The following is a 15,196-nucleotide window of genomic DNA, read 5'->3' on the forward strand; positions in this document are numbered from 1 at the left end:
TCACAAAACTAGCATTTAAAAGTAAAACAAAATTAAAATAATTCGTTCCAAAATAGAATAAAAGTAATTAAAAATATTATCGGCCAGTCTAAAACATGTTATAGGGAGCCAGGGCTCAGGATCTCCTTATGACAGTCTACAGGGAAGGAGTTCAACGACTGAGAACGAACAGCCAAAATAATTAATGACGATTGTTGATCCAGATAATACCAGGCTCCAAATGAAACCGAATTGAAAACGGATCGGATCATCTATAAGGTACGAAAGCACAGACAAATATACAAACTTATATCAACCCGCCTTTAGGGTCGAGGGTGAAAAGTCATTACTATCACCTCGCCTGATACGGCCGTTTTGAAATAACAACAGGCGCTACGCTCCGTCAGTCGTGTACGAGCCATTGTGTAAAGTAGACTTGTTCGCCCGCTCTGTAAACGTCGGTCGTAACATAAACCCGCGCGCTCGAACCCTCTTACAGAATTTCATATATTTTTAATTACGTGCATATATGCATGTATATATATTGTGAATATTGATTTATAATTTGGAATTCCAATTTTAAGGTAGGTTTGTTTTTACGTGTAACTATTTAATGCCTATGCAATTTATGTTTTGAATCAAATTTTTAATTATTTCTTTAATTGTATATTTGTTTTTCTTATTAATAATGATTATTAAATAATATGTAATTATTACTACTGATGGATGAAATTCCTTGTTTTCTTTTTAAAAATAATTATCAGGTACTATTAGAGCATTATAATTTTAAAACCGATGGTCATAAGTTCAAATTTTTGCGAAGAATAAAAATCAGTTGAAATTGCCGATTTACTTTCCGGTGATGGCATACACTTTAACAAACTTTTGTGAAATTCTTACGCATTTATACTTGCATTATGATGTGTGTATAAAGATTGTTAAATTCAAAATTTAAATCTTTATCATTCTCTAAGCTATTTCTCATTTCAAATTGTTGATTTTATTGTTTCATCATCAGAATCATCAGCATCTTCTTGCCTTCATTTGCGATAGGCGTAATATATTTTCCTCTTCTGTTCTTCTCTATTCGCAGTCATTGCCATATTCACTCTTATTCTGGCCATATGGGGGGAAGGGGTTGTTAGTAATGGAGAGGTTAATACCTATTGCTATCACTATATGCTATCGGGTCGACCTCCACGCGGTTCCCCCTGGAAACTATTGTGGCAAATTTATCGTTGAATTCGTCACGATGGGCTAACAGACCTGCCTTTTCATCCTCACCTATCACCACTCACTGGTGCCCCGCTAGTGTATACCGATAGCGCAGGCGGGGTTACCATTTCATTATCATCCATTAAAAAAGAATATTCTAGGCCATATCATCTTTCACACAATCTATCCATGTCTTAAGTCTTACCCTGTCTTTATACCAACTGTTGATTCATATGCATATATAAATTAGAGTGTATATAAGGGTATACAGTACCTGAAAAATAGAATATATATATATATATATAAAATTAAATTATTCTTATTTGCGAGTCATTCGTTCACCTTTATCCAGACAAAACCAGAAGGCAAACTTTTAATTATTTTTTTTTGTATACAACTTGGAATGGCAAACAAGCTGACGGCCCACCTGATGGAAAGTGGTAACCGTCGCCTATAGACATGAGCAGTACCATGGATATAACAGAGTACACTATTTCGCCCATGATACCCCCATGCGTTGCCATTCCTGAGGACTCAGGTGTTATTCCTCTGTACCCAGTAAATTCACGCCATATCCCAACCTTCAAACCGAAACACAGCCATGCAAACACAACTGCTTCACGGTTAAAACACGAATGGAACAGAGGTACCCAAGCAATCGACTTTTGTACAAAGTGTCCCTCTGGTAAAATTTTTACTTCATTCTCGGCTAATTTGCCGGTTTTCTCAGACAACCCGTTCCAAAAATCTTTGGAAAAAATAATTATTTATTGTCATTGAATTGTTTATTTTTCAGCTTTTAGCGCTGGTAATTATACTATACTTACGGTTACTTGACCAAGTAAGTGCAGTGTGTATGTTTGTATGGAAGGTTATGCTTGTGTATGACGGGTGGCTACTTCATCCTCATCTATATCTAAGAATTTTCTGACTATTCTGCAAGTATTTAATATGGCAGCCTTTTGTTAGGAGATGTAGAGATTTTTTCGTAGACCTTTGTTTCAGACTATGGTGTAAATGGTTGGGAATGACACCTGTAGACGAGAGGACTATCGGTACTATGTAAACTTTTTCCTGTTTCCAGATTCTTGTGATTTCATCATTAAATTCAGCGTATTTGTTTATTTTCTCAGCAATTGTTTTTTGGAGATTGTATTATTATTATTATTATTATTTCTTGTAATTGTTTATATTTATAATAGGTTTACTGTTGTAATGTTTTGGAGGAAACAATAAAGAGTATCTATCTATATATGTAACTAATAATACACACATAATGTATTTTATCTATATTTCTTTTTTTTTTATTATTTTTTTGTGTCAGTGAAATTTCGCGGCTCACTTTTGGTCACAACAGAATATCAGTATTTTGCTCTTTTTAGGGCAAAGCAATAAGCTGGGTTGTGACCATTTTGTGTTACTGTGGCACACGCATGAATGGAAAAAATTGTTACTAATTTTATGCATTTTTTTTTTTATTTTTTGTACATGTATCTGTTTTTTATATTTTTTCACTGTACATTTGTGTCTGTTGCCGTTTGTGTGATATAAGTAATGCAAATAAATTATCTATCTATCTATCTATAAAACCAGAAAACTGTAGCTGTTTCCCTTATTGAACTGCTTTTATATTTGCTCACTCTAATATGTACATAATGGTTTCCTTATGTTGATTTGGCCTAATTACATTCTCCCCTGCTCTGTTTATTTATACAAATTCACTTCCGCAGCATAAATTATTCAATATTTATACAGACAATTATGTGAGGCCGCCATTTTACAAATTTGATATTTGCGAATTGTATTAAGAGATATCTCTTTTTATCATTTTCTTGGAATCAGTTTGATTTTTTTATGCAACATAGAATGGCAAATCAACTGACGGCCCACCTGGTGGAAAGTGATAACCGTCGCATATAGACATGAGTAGTACCATGGATATAATAGAGTATACTGTTTCCCCCATGATACCCCTAATGCGTTGCCATTCCTGAGGACTCAGGTGTTATTCCTTTGTACCCTGTAAATTCACGGACATATCCCACCCTTCAAACCGAAACACAGCCATGCAAACACAACTGCATCACGGTAGAAACACGAATGGGACAGAGGTGTCTATTATTTCCAATAGACGAGCAATTTGTCATTATAAAGGTAAAATTGCCGTGTCTAAAAATATGATATTTTGTACAGGAGTTCCTTTTATTATAAAGTATTTAAGATATCGGGTTACGTGCTATTATTATGCCTCCACTCTGCAATTTATTTACAATATCTCATTTCAATGTAATGCTTCTTGACTATAGACATGAATGGAATAGATGAAGACGTCTTTTAAATAATAACAATCTTCTATACTTATAATAAATCTGTAAAGAGGTCAATTCTGTACATGAAATATATTTCCAAAATAACTATCAGGAGGTGATTAGTGATCGATACTGATGCCAAAAATGCAATCAGTAAAATTTTTGTCTGTCTGTCTGTATGTTTGTTATAGAAACAAAAACTACTCAACGGATTTTAACGAAACTTGGTACAATTATTCTTCATACTCCTGGGCAGGTTATAGTATACTTTTCATCACGCTACAATCAATAGGAGCAGAGCAGTGAAGGGAAATGTTGGGAAAACGGGAGAAGTTACTCCATTTTTAAGCTTTCGTCGCGTGTGCAGCCTTAATGGTCACTTTTTAAAATGTCAAAATGTCCACCCATGCGACGCCGGGACGGGCCGCTAGTAATAAATAAATTCTTTAATAAAGGCAACCAGGGACCACAAAATTTTAACAATATCAATTTATATCAAATATAAACTATTAAATTAAATTGTTACTCTATTACTTATAATAAATAACATTGGCCTAACAATTGACCTATTTCTTTTTTTTTTTTTAAACATGTGAATCATTCTGCAACGATTCAAATACTGGTAGTCTGGACAGTCCGCAAATACCCTTAGGATAGCGTTGGAGCTGCCCCGGACCCTACGCGTCTGAGATGTGCACCGCTTTCGCATAGTAGCGTAGAAACAATCAACACGCGCCTCGGCGAACATTCCCGACGCACTACAAAACCGGGACAGCCCCAACAGCATCCTAAACGCATTATTATACTGGACTCGTAGAAAGAATCCCCTGTAGATAATGACTCTTTTAAAATATTTATCAACCGGCAATAATATAATATTTTAGACGTGTCTGAATTACTCGTCATATTGTATGCAATCGGAAGGCTTTAAAATATGTCAATAGCATTCCTATTGAAGTTGATTTTTCAACCAACTTTATAACTTTAGGAATTTCTCAATTGGGTTGTATTTTTATTTTAATATATATATTATTATATTTATATTAGCTCGTAACTTCGTCAGTTATAAACCGACTTGGAAAATACTTTTTTTTTTTTTTACTAAAAGTGTATATTTCATTCGGATTACGGTCCCACAGAAATTATATCAAAATCGGTTTAGCAGTTTAGTTTTGAAATCAAAACAACTCGTTTTGTCACAATTGTAATCAGTTTGTTTTTTTTGTGGAAGACAATTTTAAATTATTGTATGAAACAATGTTACATTAAATTATCACTATAGGTTATCCAATATATACATATAAATAACCATATCAGCATATAATCCGTTATCCGTCCACTGCTGAACATAAGCCTCCCCATAGGTCCCCATTTAAAGAGAAACAATTCTTTCATACATATTTTTTGGGTAACCTGAACCGTTTACGCGGCGCACGCAACAAAAGCCCTCAAATATGAACAATTTTCCCCGTTTTTGCAACATTATTCACTGATACTTGGCTCCTATTGGTCATAGCGTGATGTTTTATAGCCTATAACCTTCCTCGATAAATGGACTATCCAACACAAAAAGAATTATTCAAATCGGACCAGTAGTTCCGGAGATTAGCGCGTTCAAACAAACAAACTCTTCAGCTTTATAATATTAGTATAGATTACGTAAAATAATCACTTATATAAAACTAGCAAATTCCATCTGAATGCTATATATCCACTATCTGTAAATTGCATTAGTGACTCCATAATTTACTCGGATCCAACTGTGCCTAATAGTTTTGACAGTTTCAAGCCTGAGTAATTACAATATTGTCCTTATTCAAAGATATTCTCAGAGGAGACAGATCACGCATCCTGTATCAACCTTTCTAAAACCACATAGCCGACCCAATATACTTTATTTTGCCCTATACCACCATCTACGAAGTTCATTTAGGATCCTGTGGGCCTACCATGAAATGTTTTCCGAAATTTCGGAGCCAAACGAAACGGAAATTTGTTGTTAAAATTACATAATACATGCCGTTTGGAAATATTAAAAATGTGTAAAATATTGTTCCTTTGGACTTTTACGATAGGATGTATGACAAACGAAATATTAAACTCCATTCATTGGTCCGATTTTGGTATAAACAAAAACACGAAATTGAGTCCGAAATTTCGGAATGTCATTTCATGGTAGACCCGCTGTACCTCTAAAGGAAAAACGGAAACCTTATAGGATCATTTTGTTATCCGTCCGTCCATCTGTCAAGACTCCTTTTCTTAGGAATGCGTGAAGGTATCACGTTGAAATTAATATCATATATTCAGGTCTGCAATCTCTTTAAGCGGTGAAAGAATTAAGCTTCTAAATTGGCGCTATTAAAAGATATGGTGGTTATATTCCATTTATATCGCATATTTTGGATTCGCAAAGGGAATCAAAACCTATAGAGTACTTTCCGTTAACCTAGAATAATGAAATTTAGCGAGACGTAATACCAGCTAGCATAAGTAAATGGAAAAATACGTAAACCATAAATTTGTAATTTAAAAAAAAAATTGGTGAAAGCATATTTTCAAATTTCATTCAAATCCGTTCAGGCGATAACAAAATACTTTTACAACCACACACACACACACACACATTTATAATATTTATACGGTCTATTCAAAACATTACAATACTGTAACATTTACCCATCTCTTCAGGAATTCTTTCGACTTTGATAAATATTATCCTAACATAATTAAATTAAATATCCCGAGGCAAATCTCTGGCCAATTTTTCCACATACTTTGGTATGTACTCTTTATCCTTACTGAACACATATATTATAAATGTGAAAATGATTTGTTATTTTATTACGTTTTGACTTTTTAATTGCTTTAAGTTAATATGAAATTAGGTACGTACAAACGAAGTGTAGGACGACCCACCGCTAGATGGAGTGAGGACCTTAAATACATTGTACAGTGGATGCAGGTGGCTCAGGAACGTTTCTTGTAGTAGTTAATAAAAGAGAACTTCAGCAGTGGACAGATAATGGCTGACATGATGACGATGATTAAATTAGACATACACGTAATATTTGGTATGGAAAAGAACGTAGGCAACTTTTTATTAATCAATATATTCCAGAAACACGGACAAAGCCGCAGTCGAATGATTGTATTATATAAAAATGGCAACACTTCGTAACATATTCGGTCCCAAGGGGAAGGGATTGTTAGTAATGGGGAGTAACGGCCCCGTCGACAGCAATATATCCCATCAGTCGTACTCGACGCGGTCCCATGGATACCATCGTCATTAATTTCTACTGAATTCGCCATGACGGGCCAACCATATCCTTCCTCACTGATATCTCAGCATTTAACAACTTTACCATTGGTAGGCACTGTTCCATCTTCAGCCATAAAAATAATTAAGTTCCCAGAAAAAAAAATCTTCTTTAAAAAAAAAGACTTCAATTCTGGCAATACCAGAAATTAATAAAATTTCCATGGAATCAATCTGTAAGTATCTCCTTTTAGATAAAAAAAAGAAATTTCCAAATCGGTTTACAACTGACGGAGTTATGAGCTAACAAACATAAAAGAAAAACAACCGAATTGAGAAAACCTCCTTCTATTTTAAGTCGGTTGAAACACACATTGTCTGTTCGTAATACAATAGTATGTATTATACTTTTTCCTCGGTCTAAACTTCCTGTTTATTTTCTTTAAGAATTAGATCTATTTGATGTTTGCAACTTGTTTCCAGTTACTCCCCACTATCGATATCTTTCGCCTTTGATTCCGCTTTGTCGTTTCGATTCGTTTCGACATGACTGGATCTATCTTTCAAACAACGAGACTGCCGGCGTGTCAGTACTATTTATGATTAAATATTTATAAATTTATTTATATATTTTATCTTTTTTTCTATACAACTTAGAATGGCAAACAAGCTGACGGCCGTTTATAGACATGAGCAGTACCATGGACATAACCGAGTATACTGTTTCGCCCATGATACCCCCCATGCGTTGCCATTCCTGAGGACTCAGATTTTATTCCTCTGTACCCTGTAAATTCACGCCGTATCCCAACCTTCAAACCGAAACACAGCCATGCAAACACAACTGCTTCACGGTTGAAACACGAATGGGACAGAGGTAGCCAAGCAAACGACTTTTGTACAAAGTCTCCCTCTGGAAATATTATTAATATCCCTGTGGAATATTTTATCTACAATTACTTTACCATTTACTTCATATCTATTGTGGCCACTGTGTATCCTTCTTATTATCTTCTCAGCCATTATCTGTCTACTGTTAAACATAGACCTCCCCATAGACTGCCATAAGGAACGGTCAAGAGCCACCTGAAACCACTGACTCCCTGTAATGTATTTAGGGTCGTCACTCAGGTAGTGAGGGGTCGTCCTACACTACGTTTACCCGTACGAAGTCACTACTTAAGAACCTTTCACCCCTATTGGTTGTCGGTTCTTCGAGCTGTGTGACCAGCCCATTGTCACTTCGCTTGCTTATCCTTCGGGCTATATTTTTACATTAATAATATACTAAACTGTAATAATAATAATATATATTTATAGACATTATAATGAAAAAGAGAGCACCGTGTGGTCCCGGGATAGAATAGGCCACCCTTTCCTTTCCTGTGGGTGTCGTAACAGGCGACTAAAATAGGGCGAAGGATGGACAGTAGCGCCCGTCTTAAAACATATTTGAAGCCTAACCGCGGTTGCCAATTCGCCTGCCAAGCGTTGTAACTGGCAAAACCCTCCTAAGTGGGAGGCTTATGTCCAGCAGTGGACAGTTAATGGCTGATATGATGATGATGATTTTTTTTTGTATAAAATGGTGAAACTCGAAAAATACTTAACAGATTTTAAAAATTTATTTATTTATTTTAAAATAAATAAATACCTCTATATTCATAAAAGCATTAGACCTCTCATAAACCTATTTTAGCTATTGAAATATTTTGTCCTTTTCTTGCACTAATTTCTCAGTTTGAATGAAAGTGACAAAACAGTGTAATGCTTAAAGTAGGTTTTGTAAGACGTTTTAGTTCTTGTGAATATGAGGATTATGTTATTAGTAAGGATAAACAACGTGCAAATCCGGCGTGGGTTGCTAGTATTTATTATAAAGGTCAAAGTGAGTTTATTACCTCTTTGTACTTTAATAGTTCGACCAAATGACACATCGATTGGCTATCATTAGCAGCCGACTTCAAAAAGCCGAAAGTTCTCAACTCAATTAGAAGGCATTTCAGTTAGGCTATTGCAACGAATTTGACAATAATAAATTTCGATGGTTTCCAGGGGAAACCGTATATGTCAGTAATAGGAATTAACTCCCTATTATTAACAATCCTTCTCCCCAAAAGAAGGTTATATGTTTTTTATTTTCTATGTTTGTTACCTCAGAACTCTGACAATTCTAAACCGATTACATTTGATTATTTATTTATTTATTTATTCATTAGTACAAATATGTGTACATGGCGGACTTAATGCTAAAAGTATTCTCTCCCAGTCAACCATAGGGAAGTGTCAGAATACTCGAATGCGGTACTAGTAATTATTGATATACATACATACTAAAATTACATATATAAACGAATAAATATATATGAATAACAAATATACTTACACATATATAACATATACTATATTATACACGAAATTGAGAATAATATAAAGTACTTACTGCTCGGACAAAGATAAAAAGTGAGCGTGAACGCTTTTTTTGAAAGACGGTTTATTGTTATGTTATGGTTATGTACATTCTTTTTTTTATGTAAAAAAAATATAGTTACAGATTGCTCCCATAGATATTTTATCCAAATTGATTCAATAAATTAGTTTTTTGATCAAAATAACCGTTTTTAATACAATTGAAATTGTTTTATTTTTGTGACACAATTATTGACTTTAAAATTAAACACAAAAAACATTAATTCACTTCTATTTACTCCCGAACGTGAAATTAATCAGTTTAATGCGGCAGTTTCCCGCGTAACGATGTCATTTACAAACAACGTACGCAGTGGCTCGTTGGTCCCTAAACGTGATAGCGTGATGAATGAGCCCCTAATGAAGGGATTTGTGTCCCATATCTCAACACGCATTCGGTGTTATTCAGTTCATTACCGGTAAGCTATTGTCAATTCTGTGTGGTAACAGCATAGAATAGGCTTTCCTCTCCCAGATGTCGTAAAAGGCAACTAAAGTAGGGCGAGAGGTGGGCAGCAGTGTCTCTCTTAAAATATCTCCAAATTTACAGGGTACAGAGGAACAACACCTGAGTCCTCAGGAATGGCAACGCATGGGAGGGTATCATGAGCGAAACAGTGTTCTCTGCTCATGTCTATAGGCGGCGGTTACCACTTTCCATCAGGTTGGCCGTCAGTTTGCCATTCTAAGTTGCATAAAAAAAAAAGATCTCCAAAGCCTAATTGCTGTTGTAAATGATGATACATTGTATATAAAATAATTTTATTTGAATTACTCAAATTACAAATTCAAGGTTACAATTTCGTTTTGCGAAAACTTTGATTAATTTATCAATATACATGTTCACATGTGTATATTTAGGAAAGCTAGCCCAGATAAATGCGTCCCTCAATGGCACGGGAAACGCATCCACGCATACCAAGAAACAGAGGGTCTACCGTGAAATGAAATCCCGAATTTTCGGACTCAACTTCATGTTATTGTTCATACCAAAATCGATCCAGTAAATGAAGCTTAACATTCCGTTTATCACAAATCCTACCATAAAAGTCCAAAGAAACGATGTTTTAACTTTTTTAAATATTTTAAAATAGTAAACATAATACATATGTAATTTTAACATCAAATTTGTATTTCATTCGGCCCTGAAATTTCCAAAAATATTTCATGGTAGGCTCTCTGATAAAAAATTACATTACGTGTTAGCACCAAAGATTTTGTTCTTAGGTCAGCGTCTTGTTATTAGGTTAGCATATCGTCTACGACTAAGTATATTGCTGCGTTCCAATTCGCGTACGATTTATTACTTTATTTATTTATTAATCTTTAATACACCTAAATATTATAAATGGCGATCTTAACACCATATGGCGTTATTTACCAGTCGACCATAGACAGGACAAACAGAAAATCTAATTGATTGGTGCAACGTAATGAACAATATTAAATTAAAACAGTAATTTAAAACTTACATACATATAAATATTGTTTTAAAAAACTAAGGAAATTCACATAACAGTACGCATAGAAAATTCATAAAATGAATCACTTTCAGACGACGAATTAAGAAAAAACATACATCAGTTTTAAGTTAAACTTTCCAGAATACAACAGTGAAAATTGTATCAAATTTGGTGCAATAGTTTCGGCGTGATACCGGAACAAACATACAGACAGACGAATAGACAAAATTTTAAAAAAATATTGTTTTGACATCTTTTACTTACATTAAGACCCCTCACGTTAAATTTCCTTAAATGTTACCGTTTAGTTACAATATTAGACAACGCTAGGTTACCAACTTCAAATGTAGTTTATCTATCTCTAGAAACTTGTAGATAACACAAACCCAGAGTACCTTGTTGTTTTAGTTTGTGCTCGAGTTGGGTAACTGTAAAAAGTAATTTAAGGCACCCAGGAAGCTTTTGTCTGCCGCAAATAGAGCTTTGTGGACATGCGGGCTTTATGAGAAGTTCACGTAAGTATAATACTAGCTTTTTGTCCGCTACTTCGTACGTGCGGATTTCAGAAGTAGGTAAACCGTCTGAAGTTAAAAATTCACGATCTATTAAGATCTAATGGCTAAAAATATTATATCCAAAACTTTAATAAAATGTAAAAAAAAATTCACGAAAACGTCAATAATTATAGTCTTTGATATTCTAGAAATCCTGTTCCTGTCTACTACACTGGCTTTCACTCTAATTCTTTCGCCATTCAGGCTATCAAGCACTGGAATGCTTTACCCTTTTACATAAGATCTGCCTCAAGAAAATTGGCATTCAAACATAAACTACGTTCTTTTTATTTAGAATCCATAGAATCGTAATATGTTTTAGACATTTTACTTTGTGTGATGCTGGTGTTTCCCTTGTATCTATATCTATATGTATATATATATATATATATAATTATTATGGTTATGTACAACTTGACAACACTTAATTCTGATTTGAACCGATCACGTTATCGTGCTTTTTTTTTTCTTTTTCTAGTCTGCTAATTGGCAATCTGTTCCTTATAGAACAATAATCCAATCTGCTGTTTGGATGTCAGGTTTAAATTTTGTTAATAAATGATGAGGCCAATCTATTAACCAGCTCTCAGTCTCTGTCTGTAAATCTTTCTACCAGTCCTTGGATACTGTGTCTTTTTAATCGAGAGAAACTAATGCTTACCGATCCCTGTAATTGAGCGGCCAATTCATTTCTATGGCTGTTCAACCTGGACTGATAGTTATCGTATTAATATAATAAAATTGTAACTTAATGTCTGTACATCCTTGATCTTTGTTTCGATTTGAAGATCGTTAATTAAAATGGAAAAATTTAGATCAAACCAGCTGTCAAGATAGTATGAGGAGATTTAAACTTTTTGACAGACTTTTTTCGATTCGTCCTAATTCACCATGGTCTTTTGGGAACATTGTTTAGAGTGTATTAAGAGGCGACTGAGGTAACTTAATGATCGAGAGATAGCCAGCAGCATCCCTTTTAAAACATCACCGAATGCCTAACTGTGATTGCCAATCCGCCTGCCAAACGTGGCAATTACTGGCAAACTCTCCTTATGAGGGAGGCCTGTTTTTTTTTAATGGGTGATAATGGAATGGTAACCCCACCCGCGCTATCGGTATACACTGGCGGGGCACCAGTGAAGGATGATAGGTGAGGATGAAGTAGATCAGTTAGCCCATCGTGACGAATTCAACAAGAATTATTCACGATGGTTTCCAGGGGGAACCACGTGCAGGTCGACCTGATAGGGCATATTGCTAGGAATATCGAACTCCATTGATAACAATCCCTTTCCCCCCGGGAGGCCTATGTTCAACAGTGGATAGTTAATAGCTGATATGTGTTATAAGATGAACGCATCTCAAATCTATACTTATAATAAATCTGTTGTCAATTCTGTATATGAAATATATTTACAAAATAACTATCAGGGGGAGATTTTAACGAAACTTGGTACAATTATTCTTTATACTCCTGGGCAGGCTATAGTATACTTTTGATCACGCTACGATCAATAGGAGCAGAGCAGTGAAGGGAAATGTTGGGAAAACGGGAGAAGTTACTCCATTTTTTAAATGTAAAAATGTCCACCCGTGCGACATCGGGACGGGCCGCTAGTGTAAAATATTAGCTAACGTATTTGTAGGCTGTGCTTTCCCGCTAAAACAGATGTCATGTACCTTATATGTCGGTCACTCAGTCCTTAAACTTTAGTCCTTAGTAACATATATATAGGCACATATATATATAGGTACATATATATACACAGGCGGGGTGGGGTTACCATACCATTTCCACCCATAAAAAAAAATATTACATGGATTGTTAATTACCAACCAATATAGGTGGATTACCAAATAAAAAGTGAGGTAAGTAATTAGACCGTAATAAATGTTTATGGGTTTTATTATGGGGTTATTGTATTGTAGCACTGATTATGCTTTTAATATGATTGATCTTCAGTTGAAATCAGTATTGTAAATGCTCCAATTACGTTAACGTTGAAGTGGTTTGTTCGATACACGTAAAACTTTTCTGAAATAATAATAATAATAATAATAATCCCAACCAGTCTGGGACAACATCTCAGACGGTTGGGATTCCGAGGCGGCTCACTCCCGGGAGAGATGCAGAAAGCGGTGCTCTTAGATTCTGCCCGCATTGTACGCCGGTTTCTCTCCCTGGGGCCCTGAACCCCGGCCAACTGTGCTTCTGCCGGGGGTTAATTGCCATCTCCTCTCCTTAAGAGGGGACATGAGAATTTTAGTAAAATTCAAAAAATAATAATCAGTTATATACGTATAGTTATAATAAACGTTGACCATGATATCGACATCTTTGGTAATTCTTTAGTGCAGTTTACTAGGCTTATTAATAATATGGATTGGTAGTTAGATCTTTTCTAATTGTATAATTGTTGGTTTTTTTTTAATGGATGATAATGGAATGGTAACCCCACCCGCGCTATCGGTATACACCGGCGGGGCACCAGTGAATGATGATAGGTGAGAATGAAGTAGGTCAGTTAGCCCATCGTGACGAATTCAACAAGAATTGTTCACAATGGTTTCCAGGGGGAACTACGTGGAAGTCGACCTAATAAGGCATATTGCTAGCAATGGGGCTGTCAAACTCCATTGCTAACAATACCTTTCCCCCCTATAATTGTTGGTTAGTGTACATTGACAGTTATCTGTGAGAGCTGTATACACCTTTAATTGATGTGTTCATATGGCCTTAAGCTTGGTAGTGAGGAGTAAGATTTTTTTGTTCAAACTTAAATTTAAGCATTTTTAAATAGTAGTTTTTCTCTTTTACTTACTAATAACATTGTATATTGTCTGCTTAATTATTGTGAGCATATTGGTGGTGTGTCTTTTATAAATAAATAAATAAATATTTCAAATATCTTTCTGTACTTATAGTATGTGTATACTAAATTTCATAGTGATTTGGTAAACCATTAATGAGCTATAAGATAACAAACCAGAGGGAGACTTTGTACAAAAGTCGATTGCTTGGGCACCTCTGTCCCATTCGTGTTTCTACCGTGAAGCAGTTGCGTTTGCATGGCTGTGTTTCGGTTTGAAGGGTGGGATATGGCGTGAATTTACTGGGTACAGAGGAATAACGCCTGAGTCCTCAGGAATGGCAACACATGAGAGGTATCATGAGCGAAATAGTGTACTCTGTTATGTCCATGATACTGCTCGTGTCTATAGGCGACGGTTACCATCATTCTTTCCATCAGGTGGGCCGTCAGCTTGTTTGCCATTCTAAGTTGTATAAAAAAAAATAGATATTCCTAAATATTATCCATCGGTATATTATAATAATAATAATAATAAGGATTTTCGATAAAATATTATACCAATTTTTTTTTATTTTTATTTTTTAAATACGAATGTAATGTTTAATAAAGATAGATAGATACTCTATTATATTTGATATTATTTCCTCCAAAAAATTACAATAGTAAACTTATTATAAATGTATATATACAATTACAAGAAATAATTACAATGAGAAGATTACTTACTCGAAAATTCCTGAAACCATATGAACGGTACTTTACTGATCTACCCAATAATTCTGCTAGTGTACACTGATCTTTATTCTCTTCAATGTACATCAGCTATTAGGCATGATGACTGGCGGTGTGAGATATCTGTAGCGGTCCCTCAGAGACTCATCCTTACTCTCTAATGAGACGCGGTAATATAATCTAAGCCAAACAAAGGCGACCCTTTCTCAATTAAAACAAGATCTGCCGCTGCACAGTTCCAAACAGGAAATATACCTACTGCCATAAGACTGTTTATAGAGGGGGGGAAAGGGATTGTTAGTAATGAGGTCTAATAGCCCATTGCTAGCAATAGACCCTCTCAGGTCGACCTCCACACGGTTCCCCCTGTAAACCATCATGGTTAATTCTTGTCGAATTC

The 15,196-nt window shown here is 35.0% G+C and overlaps 1 protein-coding gene across 1 annotated transcript in view; it reads left to right on the forward strand.

Moving 5' to 3' along the window:
* The first annotated feature begins 369 nt into the window (after positions 1-369).
* The window catches only part of LOC113510757 (ankyrin repeat domain-containing protein 29-like), a 93,529-nt gene continuing 78,702 nt past the window's right edge, over positions 370-15,196 (forward strand). The window contains exon 1 of the mRNA XM_052896351.1: positions 370-563. The gene's annotated coding sequence lies outside the window, so the exon portion shown is untranslated. The remainder of the gene's footprint in view (positions 564-15,196) is intronic.

This window comes from Galleria mellonella, unplaced genomic scaffold (genome assembly GCF_026898425.1).
Source record: "Galleria mellonella isolate WM207_F2 unplaced genomic scaffold, CSIRO_AGI_GalMel_v1 utg32, whole genome shotgun sequence".
Taxonomy (NCBI): domain Eukaryota; kingdom Metazoa; phylum Arthropoda; class Insecta; order Lepidoptera; family Pyralidae; genus Galleria; species Galleria mellonella.